Raw genomic sequence first — 17826 nt, 5'->3', positions numbered from 1 at the left:
AATCTGTAACTGTGGGGAGCTCTTCCATCCCTAAGCCTGGAGGAACAAGTGGAAAATGGTATTACCAGAACCCAGAGAGAACTTGGAGCCATGGAATAGAGGATACTAGGCAGGATTTATGGCCAATGATAAATGTAGTCACTGACAGAACATGAGGGGGAGGAATAAGTACATGGCTTCTTTCTCCTTCTACCCTGATATCTCATTTCAGTAATTCCCATTGGGCAAACTCAAATGAAAGCCAGAGAGCAAGGGGATTCCAAGTTTTGCAATCTGTGATCAGCTTCCCAGGACAAAAAGCTGGACATTCAAGGGTAGAGAGTGGATGGGCAAAGGGGGCACTGGAGTAGGGTTGCCAGATTTAGCAAATAAAAATACAGCATGTGCAGTTAATTTTCAATTTCAGATCAACAATAAAAACTGTTTAGTATAAGCATATCCTGTGCAATATTTGGAGCATGCTTATATTTTTAAATTATTAATTGTTTCTCTGATGTTCAAATGTTTCTTCCCATCCTATGTTTTTTTTTTTTTCTGGAGACTCCAAGTAGACAATAACCAACACAGAGATATTTGTAATATTTGGGTTTATGACTAAACTATGATTTTTAAAAGATTTTATTTATTTTGAGAGAGAGAGGAAGGGAAGGGGAAAGAGAAGGAGAGAAACATACATGTGTGAGAGAAACATCGATTGGTTGCCTCTCACATGTGCCCCAACTGGGGATAGAACCCACAACCCAGGCATGTGCCTTGACCAGAAATTGAACTGGCAACCTTTCACTTTGTAGAACAATGTCCAACCAACCTAGCCATACTGGTCAGGGTTATCTATGATTTTATAACCTTAAAGACATCTGTATTTATCTCAACAAGACTGGAATTACATTTTTCTATATAGCAGAAGACATGATCTGTGACCCAGATCCCTATCCTCATGCTCATTGCCAGATAAGCCCACTAGATTGATGTCAATGGTAGCTTCTCAGAAGGAATTTGCTAGATTTTAGTGGGTATGGGAAGACTGCTTCATGTGTGGCATTTCAGCTAACTGGTGAATAGGTGGCAGTCTTGGTCAATTTATCACAAAAGGAGTAAAATTTATTCTTTGAAAATAAGCCAGTGACAGTAAAGGAGAAAAATATGTAATCACTGAATATAAGAGAGATTTACACTTCTGGCCAAGATGGAGGTGTGTATAGATACACTTTGCCTCCCTGCACAACTAAAAGAAGGAAAAAAAACAATTTAAAAACAAAAACAACCAGAACTTCAGAAAATTGAACTGTATGGAAGTCTGACAACCAAGGAGTTAAAGAAGAAACATTAATTCAGACTGCACCACAACACATCAACATGGGTTGCCCCACCCTGGCAAATACCTAAGGCTCCGCCCCTTACAACATAACAGCTGTACCAAGAATAAGAAATATGGCCCAAATGAAAGAACAGTTCAAAACTTCAAAAATATAACAAAGTGATGAAGAGATAGACAACCTATCAGATGCAGAGTTGAAAACACTGGTAATCAGGATGCTCACAGAAATGGTTGAGTATGGTCGCAAAATAGAGGAAGAAATGAAGGCTACCCAAAGTGAAATAAAGCAAAATACACCGGAAACCAACAGTGAAGGGAAGGAAACCAGGACTCAAATCAACAGTTTGGTGCAGAAGGAAGAAATAAACATTCGACTGAAATAGAATGAAGAAACAAGAATTCAAAAAAAAATGATGAGAGGCTTAGGAACCTCTGGGACAACTTTAAACATTCCAACATCCAACTCATAAGGGTGTCAGAAGGGGAAGAGGAAGAGCAAGAAATAGAAAACTTATTTGAACAAATAACGAAGGAGAACTTCCCGAATCTGGCAAAGGAAATAGACTTCCAGGAAATCCAGGAAGCTCACAGAGTCCCAAAGAAGTTGGACCCAAGGAAGCACACACCAAGGCACATTATAATTACATTACTGAAGACTAAAGATAAGGAGAGAATCTTAAAAGCAGCAAGAGAAAAGGAGACAGTTACCTACAAAGGTGTTCCCATAAGACTATCAGATGATTTCTTGAGAGAGAGTTGGGCAGAGCGGCTAACATGGCAGAATGCAGGCGACACAAGAAGTGGATTCAGGAAGTTGGTGAACCATCTAAAGAAGAGAAGGCTGTAGTCAAGTACCTTCGATTCAATTGTCCTACAAAGTCCACCAATATGATGGGTCATTGGGTTGATTATTTTATTGCTTCAAAAGCAGTGGATTGCCTTTGCATTCAAAATGGGCAAAGGCCAAGAAAGGAGAGGAAGCTTTATTTACAACAAGGTAGTCTGTGGTTGACTACTGCAACAGACTTTTAAAGAAACAATTTTTTCACTGGGCACTAAAAGTAATGAAAGTGAAGTATAATAAAGACATAAAAAAAGAAAAAGAAAAAGCTGAAAGTGTAAAAGAAGATGAAAAGGGCAAGAAAGAAAATGTAAAGGATGAAAAGACCATAAAGGAAAAAAAAAAGATTATGATGAAGAAGAATCCAAAAAGGAGGAAACTCCAGGAACTCCCCAAAAGAAGGAAACTAAGAAAAAATCTAAACTTGAACCACATGATGATCAAGTTTTTCTGGAAATGAGGTATTTGTGTGGATCTATGACCCGATTCACTTTAAAACCTTTGTCATGGCATTAATTCTTGTGATTGTGGTGATAGCAACAATCCTCTTCCCTCTTTGGCTGGCAGAAATGACAGTAGGTATTTATTACCTCAGTGTGGATGCAGGCTGTTTTGTAGCCAGTATTCCCTTCTTGCTGTTGCTCATTGCATTCTATTTCTCATCATTTGGCTCATAACTAGGGGAAGGTACCGCTTTTGGTTCTTGCCAAATCTGACTGCTGATGTGATCTTCATTGTCTCCTTCAGCCCTCTGTACACACATGAATATAAAGGACCAAAGGCAAACTTAAAGAAAGATGAGAAATCTGAAACCAAAAAGCAGCAGAAGTTCGACAGTGAAGAAGACTCAGACAGTGAGAAAAAGGAAGATGAAGAGGGGAAAGGAGGATGAGGAAATCATGGAACAGAAGGCTCAGGTAGAGAATGGCATTCTGACACAGACAGTGACAAGAGGGAAGATGACCGATCCCCACACAGTAGTGGAAATGGGAATGATTTTGAAATGATCACAAAAGAAGAACTGGAACAACAAACAGACAGGGATTGTGAAGAGGAGGAAGAAGATGACAATGATGGAGAAACAACTAAATCATCACATGAAAAATCATAATCTGCCTAAATTTGGGACTAAAAAAGTGCAAGAAGTTGGATTTCCTATATTGGCTGATCATCATAATGTACACATGACATTTGTAGCGTTCTTTAAATCATTTACTGAAATGGATTTGACATCCAAGGACTATTCAGTCCTTCATCTCATAGAATACTATTATTGGTACAGTCAAATGCTATTTATAAGTTTTATCTACTTTGATACTTTTACAGTAAGTAGGTCTCATTAATTTTGATAATTGTCAAAGATGCACTTCCCAGAATGACATTTAGATTAATGGCATTTTTGATAGTCATACGGCTTTTTACTGTTAGGCTAATCAAAATAACTAAAAGGGATAAAAAAGAAACACCAACATTTCAGATTATGTATAGTTATGTAGCCATTTCACAATTTCTTTTGAGGTGAAATGCTTAAACTCACTGTTTTTGATAGCTAACTTTAATGATTCTAAAATTACACCAGGAAATTTCTAAGATTCTAAGTTCACAGGGTACGAAAGCATTTTGTGGAAACAAGCCAAACTAGTAATAACTGCAACAGCACTTTTAATTTAGCTACAAATTTTCCTGTTCCTACTTAGGAAATCCAAACTGGTTTGTACATCTGATTCAGAGAAAGATGGTCATCTGCAGCAAAGGAAGCAAGCAGCATTGGTTGGATGGTGTCGGCTCTTCTCCCAATTTCCTTGTCATAAAGTAAAATGTATTCTGTATATAATTTACAAATAAACATTCTATTTTAATTGTTACTTTTTAGACATTTTCTTAACACTTACATTTGTAAAATTAAGACAATTTAAGGATGTGTTTTTAGGGAAATGGAAGTTTCAATAACCCACAGAGCATCTGCTACTGTGACCTTTCTACAACAGCTTCAAGTTTTGTGCCACATTTCATGTATTTGAATGAATTAAAATGATCCTTATTATGAACACACTTAAAGTAGCTGTTTGTATGTCTTAATGTTCATTTTGATTTATCTTAAATCTCTGCATTCGGAAGTGGGGTACTGTATTATCAGACCAGGAGGCACTTCTATGAAAGATAATTTACTGTTCAATTTAAAAATAAAGAGCATAAAAGAAAAAAAGAGATTATCAGCTGATTTCTCAAAAGAAATCTTATAGACAAAAAGGGGCTGGAAAGAAGTATTAGATGTCATGAAAAACAAAGACCTACATCCAAGATGACTCTATCCAGGAAAACTGTCATTTAGAATGGAAGGGCAGATAAAGTGCTTCCTAGACAAGGTAAAGCTAAAGGGGTTCATAATCACCAAGACCTTATTATATGAAATATTAAAGGGACTTAACTAAGAAAAAGAAGAAGATCAAAACTATGAACAAGGGTTCTAGAAAATCCTATAGATTCCACTAAAAAACTGCTCAACCTAATAAGTGAATTGGGCAAAACAGCAGGATACAAAGTCAATATTCAGAACTCAAAGGAATTTTGTCCACCAACAATGAAATATCAGAAACAGAAATCAGGGAAAAACTCACATTTGATATAGCAACAACAAAAATGAAGTACCTAGAAATAAACCTAAATAAGGAGGTAAAAGACATGTACTCAGAGAACTACACAACACTGAAGAAAGAAATTAAGGAAAAGTGTTGGAGAGGATGTGGAGAAAAGGGAACCCTAGTGCACTGTTGGTGGGAATGCAGACTGGTGTAGCCACTGTGGAAAACAGTATGGAATTTCCTCAAAAACTAAAAATGGAACTGCCTTTTGACCCAACAATTCCACTGCTGGGATTATATCCTATGAACCCTGAAACACTAATTAAAAAGAACCTATGCACCCCAATATTCATAGCAGCACAATTTACAATAGCCAAGTGCTGGAAGCAACCTAAGTGCCCATCACTAAATGAATGTATCAAAAACTATGGTACATTCAAACAATGGAATACTATGCAGCAGAAAGAAGGAGTTTCTACTTTTTGCAATAGCATGAATGGAAATGGAGAGCATTATGCTAAGTGAAACCAGGCAGTGAAAGACAAATACCGATGAGAACCAAGATGGCAGCATACGTAGACACAGTGCGCCTCCTCGCACAACCAGAACTGACGGAAAATCGAACGGCAAGGAAGTCCGACACCAAGGAAATAAAAAATAAACATTCATCCAGACCGGTAGGAGGTGGGGAGATGGGCAGCTGGGGCAGAGAGGACTCAAATTGCTGTGGTGGGACCAAGACTGGAGGAGTGTGGGACGAACAGGACAGGCAGTCTGACCACTAGCAGACCCTGTGGCCCCACATTCATGCACAGATAAACCGAGAGGGCCAGACTCAGAGTGCTGAGAACAGGGCAGGCAGAGCGGCGGATAGTACCCCTCGGCCCCACACTCGCGCACAGATAAACTGGAATGAAGAGAGGGTAGCGAGGCAGACCATGTAACCCAGGGCTCCAGCGCTGGGAAATAAAGCCTCAAACCTCTGATTGAAAATGCCCGTGGGGGTTGAGACAGCAGCAGGAGAAACCCCCAGCCTCACAGGAGAGGTCGTTGGAGAGACCCACAGGGGCCTAGAGTGTGCACAAGCCCACCCACTCAGGAACCAGCACCAGAAGGGCCCAGTTTGATTGTGGGTAGCGGAGGGAGTGACAAAATCCAGTGGAGAGTGGAGCAGGCGCCATTGCTCCCTCTCGGCCCCTCCCTCACATACAGCGTCACAGAGCAGCAACCAGCGTTACCATGCCCCAGGGAACACCTAAGGCTCTGCCCCTTTAAGTAACAGACACGCCAAGACAAAAAAAAAAAAAAAAAAAAAAAGGCCCAAATGACAGAACACATCAAAGCTCCAGAAAACGTACAACTAAGTGAGGAAGAGATAGCCAACCTATCACATGCACAGTTCAAAACACTGGTTATTAAGACGCTCACAGAATTGGTTGAATTTGTTCAAAAACCACATGAAAAAATGAAGCCTATGCTAAGAGAAACAAAGGAAAATGTACAGGGAACCAATAGTGATGCGAAGGAAACTGGGGCTCAAATCAATGGTGTGGAACAGAAGGAAGAAAGAAACATCCAACCAAAAAAGAGCAAAGAGACAAGAATTCAAAAAAATGAGGACAGGCTTAGTAACCTCCAGGACATCTTGAAACGTTCCAACATCCGAATTATAGGGGTGCCAGAAGGAGAAGAGGAGGAATAAAAAATTGAAAACTTATTTGAACAAATAATGAAGGAGAACTTCCCCAGTCTGGCAAAGGAAATAGACTTCCAGGAAGTCCAGGAAGCTCAGAGAGTCCCAAAGAAGCTGGACACAAGGAGGAACACACCAAGGCACATCATAATTACATTCCCCAAGATGAAACAGAAGGAGAGAATCTTAGAAGCAGCAAGAGAAAAGGACACAGTTACCTACAAAGGGGTTCCCATAAGACTGTCAGCTGATTTCTCCAAAGAGACCTTACAGGCAAGAAGGGGCTGGCAAGAAGTATTCCAAGTCATGAAAGGCAAGGGTCTACATCCAAGATTACTGTATCCAGCAAAGCTATCATTTAGAATGAAAGGGCAGAGAAAGTGCTTCTCAGATAAGGTCAAGTTCAAGGAGTTCATCATCACCAAGCCATTATTATTTGAAATGTTAAAGGGACTTATCTAAGAAAAAGAAGATAAAAAATATGAACAGTAAGAATGACAGCAAACTCACAGTTATTAACAACCACACCTAAAACCAAAACAAAAGAAAGCTAAGCAAACAACTAGAACAGAAACAGAACCACAGAAATGGAGATCACATGGAGGGTTATCAATAGGGGATTGGGAGGGGGAGAGAGGGGGGAAAGGTACAGAGAATAAATAGCATAAATAGTAGGTGGAAAATAGACAGGGGGAGGGTAAGAATAGTGTAGGAAATGTAGAAGCCAAAGAACTTATAAGTATGACCCATGGACATGAACTATAGGGCGGGAATGTGGGAGGGAGGGGGTGGGCAGGATGGAGTTGAGTGAAGGGGCGGAAATGGGACAACTGTAATAGCGTAATCAATAAATATATCAAAAAAAAGAATAGCAGATTTAATTATTATTTTATAGTCATTGATTAAGAATGTCTGTTCTTCACCTGCAGAGGATTCTCAATGTGATCAATGTGCACAATTTGTGAGCAATCTTTTTCTTTTTTATCCACATTTCTGTTCTCTACTTGCTTATCTCTACGTGATTATAGAACTATTCATTTGGAAATGCTTTAACTAAGGCTTATAAGATATATATGAAATAGGTCCTACCTCAAATCACCTTAATATATCTTAATTATAACTATACCTCAAATCACCTTTTATACCTTAAATATAAGTGATTTATATTTAAGATTATAAATATTTAAAAATATATAAATTATTTATATTTAAATCAGTTAATTTATATATTGAAAAATATATAAATTAAGTGATTATTAAATATATAATTAGATTTAAACATCAATTTTAAATAATTCTGCTATAGCCCTGGCTGGTGTGGCTCAGTGGATTGAGCACCGGCCTGTGAATCAAAGGGTCACCTGTTCTATTCCCAGTCAGGGCACATGTATTTATTGAAACTATGTATCTAGACATAGCTAGTCAATTCATGTGTTACACTAGCATGTGCATACATGTTTATCTGTAGTTATTTCTATGTTTATCTACATGACAGTGTTAATGTGTAAATTTACATGTACAAGTATGTGCAATAAATATATATGGCATCACATGTACAGGCATGTGCGATATACTTGGCATCATATGTACAGGCATGTGTTATGTGTTTGTGTGTATGTGTCCATGATGTCTCTGCCTCCTATGTAGCATTGTAGAAGTTATTACAGACTTGTGTGTGTGCTTGTTTGTACCTTCTTATTCTGCCAGTGAGAAATCCGGCTCCCGTTATCTACTATGATTTACATACTTGTTCAACCCTAGTATATATGTAAATAATTTCGGAATTTATAACTCATATCTCTGTATCCATATAAGAAATAAATTTACCAAGGAGAGCACACACAAAAAAAGACAAATACCATATGATCTCACTTTTAAGTGGAACCTAATCAACAAAACAAACAAGGAAGCGAAATATAACCAGAGACATTGAAATTAAGAATAATCTGATGGTAACCAGATGGGAGGTGGGAGGTTATAATGTGGGGAGAGGGTGGATGTGTTTTCAGGAACAACTCTAAAGGACACATGGGCAAAACCAAGAGGGGGTAGAATCAGGGGAGGGAGGTGGGGATGGATGGGGGAAGTGGTCGGGGGGAAATGCAGTAACTGTACTTGAACAACAATAAAATAATAATAATAAACTATGAACAGTGAAATGACAACAAACTCACAACTATCAACAACTGAACCTAAAAATAAAACAAAAACAAACTAAGCAAACAACTAGAACAGGGACATAATCACAGAAATGGAGATCACATGGGGGATAATCAGTGGGGAGGGAAAGGAGGGAGAATTGGGGAAAATGTACAGGGAATAATAAGCATAAATTGTAGGTACAAAATAGACAGGGGGAGGTTAACAATAGCATAGGAAATGGAGAAGACAAAGAACTTATCTATATGACCTATGGACATGAAGTAAGGTAGGGGAATGCTGGTGGGAGGGGGTGGAGGTTGGAGGGGAATAAGGGGGAGAAGAAAACTGGACAATTGTAATAGCATAATCAATTAAATATACTTTAAAAAGAAGAGAGATTTTTTGTAAAAGGAAGAGAGATTTTTGCTTTAAAATATTTTATTTATTTATTTCCAGAGAGAGGGGAAGGGAAGGAGAGAGAGAGAGAAAGATCTATGTGTGGTTGCCTCTCACATGCCCCCTACTGGGGACCTGGCCCACAACCCAGGCGTGTGCCCTGACCAGGAATCCTACCAGCGACCATTTGGTTTGCAGGTGAGTGCTGAATGCCCTGAGCCACACCAGCCAAGGCACAAGAGAGATTTTGATTAATTTTGATATGACTCAGGATTGACACTTTGTACCATAGTGAGGTTCTCTATGGTACATTATTATTTAATTAATAATGGGATTAATTAAAACACAATTAATCCCATTTGTATTTTAGTGAGATGCTATTTTCCTTTTCTGAGTTATTTTTAGAATTATAACTGAGTTTATTCTTGAACTTACCCTACCCAGCAGTCATGCTTGAAACTAAAGGGCAGTGGTGAGCCATAGGTTGGAGAACTCTGTTTAGCCTGATAAGGGTAACTTCACTCTAGTTTCACAACTGGTCAAGATGGTAGAAGAGAGGAAGCATTACCAATAACATGCAGTTCACTCAAAAATATAAGTGCCTACCAGGGACAGACATTGAGGTAGTTGCAAGGAGATATAGGAGAATCAGCCTCAGTTACTTTTTTCAAGAAGCTTACAATGTCAGCTTATAATATAATGTGGGAAAGTGGCATAGATTAAGCTAGCCTGCTGTTTGATATACATTACTTGAATTCATCTTCATAACAACTACCCTGTTGGTAGATGCTAAGATTGTCCCATTTTTCAAATGAGAAATTGAGGCTAAGAGCAGTTCATTGATTTGCCCAATCTCACACAGCTAGGAAGTGGCAAGGCCAGAATCTGAACATGCACATAGATACCAATAAGAGGTACCAGTATAAATATTTTTTAATTAATACAATATGCTTCCAATCAAATGAGAAAATTAATCCCTTTCCTTGGGTGTAATCAGGGGAGGGTTTCATGGAGGGGAAGTATTTGAACTCGGTTTTCGTGGGATAGAACTGATTTAGTACAATCATGTAGGCAATGAGGTCTAAAGAGTAGAGATTAGGAGTGACTAGCAAGTGGATCAGTTTGGTCCCAGCATGGCAAAAATGTAATGAGGAACTCAAGAGATAAGTTGGCAAGATAGGTTGGGGTCCGAATGGATGGGCTTTAAATGGCATAAGGAGGATTTTTTTTAAGTACAAGAATGACATTATAACTCTGAACACAGTAACAACATGATCAGACTGATGCTTTAGGAATCACATGGGATGGCTTGGAAAGAAGGGACAACACAGACATGAGGACCTGTTTGGGACCATTGAGATAGATCAAACAAGAGGACTGAAAGAAGGGTATTACAGAAGACAATGTGTTATACGTCTGGAAAATCATGGATGAAGTTAGCCTGTAAAACATATACACTGAAATGAGTAAAAAAGAGAGTTGTTCTAAATGATGGACATCACGCTAGGAAGTAGGGGGCAGTTGGGTAGATAGAAATTTTCCTACATCAGAGCACTGCCTTAGTCTGTTTTGGCTGCTATAACAAAAGATCATAAACTTGTTGGCTTATAAATAACAAACATTTGTTTCTCACAGTTCTTGAGGATTAGAAGTCCAAGATCAAGATGCTGGCTTATTTGGTATCTGGTGAGAGCCCACTCCCTGTGTCCTTATGTGACAAAAGGAGTGAGGACACTAATCCCATTGGTGAGAGCTCCACCTTCATGACCTAATTACCTCCCAAACACCCACCTATAAATACCTTCACATTGAGGCTTAGGCTTCAACATAATTTTTGAAGAGTAACAAACATTCAATGTGTAGCAAACACCATCACCAGTGATCTGTAAAACCCAAGCCTAAAATGCTGTTTTGAACCTAATCCTGTTCTTTGCAATAGCATTACTCAATATCAGTTCCAAAGAATCGTTGTCCCATGTACTGATCCCCCACCCAAAAGAAGAGTTCTGAGGTCAAATAAGTGTGGAAAATAATGTGCATTCTAGTACCTTCTGAGGCTGGCAAAACACATCAGCATAGAGAAGGCTCTGAGGATACCTGCAGCAAGGGAAGTAGTTTAACATTTCTGGGATGATCATTTCTCAAACCTGTTTGACCACAGGACCATTTTTAAAATGTTGAAACCTAGTAACACCTGGAAGAAATTGTTTTATGACATTCATACCAGTATTACTATCTTCACCTATAATGCATTCATTCCCCCTGGTGGACCTTGAAAGCATTCCCTTCTTTCCAAGTCAGTCCAAATAAAACTGAATCCAAATGTTTGGTGTACACCTGGCAACAGTGACCCCTACTGCAGCAAGTATTAATCCTGATAGTGACAGCTAGTGTCACATAAAATTAAAACATCAAGGATGATATGGATATTGCGAGGGTTATCCTTGGGGACCAGCTCCCAGATGTTGTCAACCACTTTCTCCTCAAAGTTGTTCTCAATTGGTTTCTCATGTGAACAAACTTCGATGGCTTTATAATTTTTCTCCTGACCCCAGAAGCCTTAGGAGGGAAACCTGTGTTGAAGTAACTTTGAAGTGTCATTATCTAGTGATAAAACCCAAGCTGTCTAGTTTGCTTCATCAATCCCTTGCTTCAATTTTTCCCCAGATCCCCAGTCATCTATAGAAGTGAAAACCAAAATTGTTTGCATGGGCTTTATGGCTCTCCATGATCTGACCGCAGCACACACACACACATGCATGCACCATTATTTATCATTTGCCAATAAGAAGGCCTACTCTCCCTTGTTCCTCTGCAGTTACCATTTTCTGTGACTAAAATATCCTTTCCCTTGACTGTCAAAATCTCAACTTGCCCCTGAGTTGCATGTCAAATGCTTCCTTATCCTAGTAGCTTTCCCAGTTTCCTCCAATTGGAAATATCCTAATTGTACTTTTTGCACTTTTTACATAGCCTTTATCACAAGTTACTCTGAGTGCAAACTAGCTTTGTATGAATCAGTCTTCTCCACTGGATGTCAGTACCTTGAAGGTAAAGAATGTTTTACTAACTTTGGCAATCCCTCTAGTCAATCAATCCATCCATTAACAAATATTTGACTGCCTACTCTGAACCAGGTACAAAGCCTTACACACAGTAGGGGCTCAATTGATGTTTACAACTCAAAACACAATGACCAGAAGTAGAAGTGGGCTCTCTGATGCAAGACCTCAGGAGTTGATTCATGTCACCACCATCAATGTGACTGATGGGACCACAAGGTAAGTGTTGTTGTGGCCATCGTAGGTGGTGACTTAGGTGTGAAAAGTCTTGGATTTCCAGGGAGGCACACAAGAGGAGCTAGCAATTCTGCTGGGAATGCTGGTAACCCTAAGTGAAACAAAGAGGAAGGGGGGTATTTGTAATTATTTTAGTGGTTTCTGGCTTAAGCCCAGAAACCTTTGGATAACCCCCAAAAGAAAAGCCTCTATCATGTTTCTGTAGGTATATTGGCAACTTTACATTACCACCATTTCAGGAAAAGGGTAAAGAAGATCAGGCCTCTTGGGTTTGGCTCTTCATTTTTCTTTTTATCTATGGAAACTCTGATCCCAATTTAATAATAACTACCTTGATGGATCAGACACTGTACATACAACATCTCTATGAATTCTGATAACAACCCTCAGGCACAGTTATTATTGTTGTTATTATTATATTCATTTTATAGCTCAAGAGAGTACAGCTCAGAGAGTGAAAGTGTTCTTATAATTTCATCAAGGAAAAGCAGACACATTTGTGAGACAAGCCATTTTGTACCTGAATTCTGTGGACGTTTTCACTATTAGCTGATCATTAATAAGTGTTATTACATTGAATCTTGACAATAATCCTTTGAGGTTCCTTGAATCTTAATATGGAGAAAATGAGACTCATAGAAACTCAGCAATGTGCCCAACATCATACAAGAGGTAAGGCAATGCCAGGATACAAATTCGAGTATGTCTGACCCCACACTCGCCACTCTTTTTTAAAAGAATTTTATTTACTTATTTTTAGAGAGAGGCAAGTGGAGGGAGAAAGAGAGGCAGGGAAACATCTATGTGAGCAAGAAGCATTGATCAGTTGCCTTCTGCAGGTGCCCTGACCAGGGACCAAACCCGCAATCTAGATATGTGTCCTGGCTGGGAATTGAACCAGTGACCTTTCACTTTGCAAGATGATGCCCAACCAACTGAGCCACATCAGTCAGGGCCACATTTACCACTCTTATTAATTATACTACAAGGACTCCTCTTGTAATGCAGTGGGCAAGCCCAGATACTGGTGCCTGAAGGGTTCATATACTGTTGGTAGAAAGTGCAAAGGGTTTATATTTCATACTGAATAGTTCCATATTAGTGACTCAGTCTCAATACTTATGCTCCTCCAAGCCCTCCCCGTTCTCCCCTAGGGTCAGTTGACCCCTATTTGCAGGGTCACTCTGAGCTTCCTTGCCATTATAGCCTATGTCTCCCATTCTTTAGAGGCAGAACCATTTTTATTAGTGTCTGGAGAAACAAGTCCCTTTCTCAGGTTTCTTTTCAATTTCCTTAAACAGTATGATGGTACTGTGCATAGCAATGATTTTTTTCTCTTTTCCTCTGGGCATATAGCTCTATGCTCAGTTTTCTTTAGTTGCTACTGATGGAAACAGTCCTTTAAAGCAAGACAGCTTTTCTGGCTTAGATAGTTTTCAAATCCTAAACTCATTCTTAGCTCATATCCCTATGTTTCCTTCATCTCTTGGACCTTGTGTCTTTTGTTTGATAAATAGTAACAGGTTTTAATAGGAGTGCAGGTTTGAGCCCCATCTCAACCCCCTACTTTGTGTTTGACCTTGGAAAAATTACTTCCCCTTTTGAGCCTCAGTGACTTTATGTATAAAAGGTGGGAGTGGGATGACCCCTAAGGCTCCTTGTAGCTCTTACATTCTGTGTCTCAAACTTCAATGTCAAAGGGCATTACAGTATGAAGACAGTCTGGGGATCTTTCCCATTCTCATTTGACTGCCTGGGAAGGGGATTTTACTACAGAGATATAAACTCTCTACTGAACTTCCAAGTTCAAAAATGTGTATCATAGAAAGAAGAAAGAATTTAACATATACTTGATCTAATTGTTAAGCACCGTCCAAACTTAATACACAGTGTACTCATGGAGAACTTCAGTCATGCCACTGACAAAATGGATGCAGAAACCACATTTTCAAATCCAAAATCAGGACACAAGTATGAGTGTGCACAACACTTAAAAGGAGAATTCTGAAAAATCCAGGATCCCTCGGTATGACAGAACTTCAGAAGGTTTTGTAATCCTCACCTGAGGATACGTTTATTGACTTTTAGAGAGAGACAGAGAGAGAAACATCACTCAGTTGTCTCCCATATACACCCTGACTGGGGATCAAACCCTCAACCTAGGTATGTGCCCTGACCAAGCAAAATTTTGGTGTACAGGACAACACACCAACCAACTGAGCCACCCAGCCAGGGCAGAACTTCAGAATCCTAACTGTAGGGTGTGAACTGGACAACCAGGCTTGAAGCCAGATAGCTTTATGACATTGGTGCTGCAGCAGTTGCTGCTACAGCTGCCTCTTGTCACCTTGTCACCCCAAATGAATTATGTATCTTTGGCTTAGCCTAGCAAGAGAATGAGAAAGGAGTGATGGTCTTTTCCATTCCATCTACATTTACCATGCCCATCAAAGGGCAAGTTAGCACTTCAAACAACACCTTGGCAATGAAAATCAGTGAAGTTATTGTAGACTCTGGCATCTCCAGAGCATACTCTGATTAAACAAACGGTTCTGGCTCAGAAGGGGGTCCCCCAAATCAAACAAAAGAGCAGCTCCCAAATGGATAGCAAAACCCAGAGTGAGAAAGGGAAACGAAGGGTGGGAGATCAGGCTATTTACGTGGAATTTGATTGTTCACCCTAAGCCCAGCAACCCCTGTAGTCTTGAGCTTGCTTTGAAAACACAACTCCACTAAAAAGATCAGGATTTTATGGGAACTTTCACACTTGAACATTTGCTAGGCTCTTCAGAGAAGTGCTGGAATCAGTGGGAGGGTACCCAGCACCTCTGTGATTGCAATCAGAGATAAGCCCAGGCTCCCTGTCCAGGGATAAGTCTTTCTAAACATTTCCAAGCTCAAGTACTTAAACTTGATTTGGCTAGCCCTAAGAAACCCAGGCTATTCAAGCCCATGACAGTGCAGCAAAGTCACAATTTGTACAGCTATCAAACTGGTGGTGGGAAGTATTTAAATTTAGTTGTTTACTGAATTCTACGTACCCAGTGTTTTCCCAATATTCTTACATAGGAAGAACCTGATTTTTACTCTTAAGAGGACGGGATAGAAAGAAATAATAACAACAACAAGCTTGCTTTCACATCTCTGGTTTTATCTTCTGGGATTGAAAAAAACACAGAATGATGATAAAGTTGGAAGACTCCCTAAAGATCATCTCCTTCAAATTTCTCATTTTATAGATAGGGCAACAGAAGCCTACAGAAGGCTAAGGACTTGTCCAATGTCCCACAGCTATTGAGTGGCAGAATTGAGGGAAGTACTTAGGCCTTCTGACTTCTTACTCTGGGTTTTCTTTGACTTATCTTTACAAAGCATGTGTGTAAAACCAGGACCTTGGCTAGCTAATATTTTTTGCTTTCTTCTAGCACCCTCCATTCCCACCCTTAATATGGGACAGGGTAGTGGTGATAGCCCTTCCAGAAAAACATTTAGATTGGATTGTCTTAAGAAACATCCACTTTTCCAGACTTCATCATTTCTAGGCCCAGCTCCTACTGAAGGGCATCTCACACTCTTCACCCTCACTGAATTTTTCCTTGCTAACTACCTGCAAAAGCTGTTTTCTCTCCTTGATCACCTTGAACTTTAAATTCCACTCCTGTTATCACCCTTGAACCAGGCCCCTTTTCTTCTATGAATGTGAGGTAGAGGTTAGATATGAGCCCACAGAACATGTCCTAGCCATCCTGAGCTCAGCAAGTCTTGTTTGTAACGTCATGACAAATTTCTTTGAACAGGCCTTCCCTCGTTTTTTCCCAGTGGCTTTAATATTATGCTCTATGTTTACCAAGAAAAATAAAAGGCTCATAGCACTTCTCAGGAACATTTTAAAGCCCAACCCCTTGAAAATACAAGCAATAATCTTATTCCTTTGTCTTGAAAGCTAAAACAAAACAAAAAAAAATGGAATATGATGTTTAAGAGTAAGTTCCAAAAATAAACTGCATCAAATATAGATCAGTAGAAAACAAACAACCATTAATCAAAGGAATTTCTGGATCCTTGTGGATATTATTCAACTAAAAATAGATCCCATAGAAAAAGAAAACAAAATATATAGAAACCATAATGAGCTGTTTCAGTTTCCATCTGTGCTTAAAGGTAGTCACCATATTGTATTGTGACCTAACTTATTTTTTATTTATGTTTTTATTAAAATCATTTTTATTGTTATTCTATTACAGTTGCCTAAATTTCCCCCCTTTGCCCTCCTACATCCATCCTACCACCCATCCGCCACTCCCACAGTCAATTCCCACACTGTTGTCCATGTCCATGATTCATTCATACATGTTCTTTGACTAGTCCCTTCCCCTTCCTTCCACCATTATCTCCCTCTCCTCTCCACTCCGGACACTTTCTCTCTGTTCCATGTTTCCATGTCTGTGGTTCTATTTTGTGCATTAGTTTATTTTGTTCATTAGATTCTTCTTATAGGTGAAATCATATGTTATTTGTCTTTCACTGACTGGCTTATTTCACTTATGGTACATTTATACAATAGAATACTATGCAGCAGAAAGAAAAGGAGGAGCTCCTACCTTTTGCAACAGCATGGATGGAACTGGAGATTATAACCTGACTTATTTAATAAAACATATACTGGTAAACTGCCTAGAAATGAAAATAACTAGTATAATTGAGCACCTACTATGTATCAGGTGCTATAACATTGTTGCTTTGCACATTTTATTCCCTTTACTCTTCTTGATAACCATGAAGTGTAGTTGCTATTTTCCCCATTCATAAGAAAAAGCTGAGGCTCACTCTGAAATGTAAAATGGTGTTCTTAGTATTATACAGCTAGTAAGAACAGAGCTGGGGCTTAAGTGCTTATACTTGGGACACTAACTCTTTCAAAAAGCTAATATCTAGTTATAAAGGGGAATTTCAATGACACATCAAGTTTAGTGGTTCCTGCTAGAAAATCCTAAAAGAGTAAGAATGGTTTATTTTTAAGTAACAACCCAGTCAATATTTCATTTTATCAGCACTTATAAAAACTGATTTTAAGGATTCAAAATTTGTGATAAAAAACCACAACTAGGAAAGGAATTTCACTACAGTTCACTTAAGGTCTGAACTCTCAAAAACAGTCGTACAGCCAGCTGGTAATTGGCTTTTAGGAGGCCATGTCCATTTTGGTGAAGCAGTTGAGAATTCACCCCATGCAAGCACGCACACACACACACACACACACAACCAATCACACAACTGCATTGGCCTGTGTGTTTAGATGAGAGTATTTATAGTGTTTGATTGTTATTTTGATTTTAAGCAACAATCAGAGGTAATGCACAATCTTTTCAGAAGCTCAGTTACACAGTGAGTGGCAGGAAACAGTGTGGCATCAATATTTAATGCAAGTTTATTGATTTTTTTAAACTGGAGAATGCTATCACAAGCACTTTCAAACCACATGTGGTTCATACAGAGTGTTTATGCACCAACTACTTCCAGAGAAAAGTTCAGACTGTTCCAACAAACACTTCTTT

The 17826-nt window shown here is 39.1% G+C and overlaps 1 pseudogene; it reads left to right on the top strand.

Moving 5' to 3' along the window:
• Positions 1 to 2074: 2074 nt before the first annotated feature.
• On the top strand, positions 2075 to 3337 carry LOC112310270 (translocation protein SEC62 pseudogene; annotated as a pseudogene).
• Positions 3338 to 17826: the final 14489 nt, after the last annotated feature.

Source organism: Desmodus rotundus, chromosome X (genome assembly GCF_022682495.2).
Source record: "Desmodus rotundus isolate HL8 chromosome X, HLdesRot8A.1, whole genome shotgun sequence".
NCBI classification, from domain to species: Eukaryota; Metazoa; Chordata; class Mammalia; order Chiroptera; family Phyllostomidae; genus Desmodus; species Desmodus rotundus.
The sequence above is the reverse complement of the archived record's forward strand: the minus strand, read 5'-3'. Positions and strand labels throughout refer to the sequence as shown.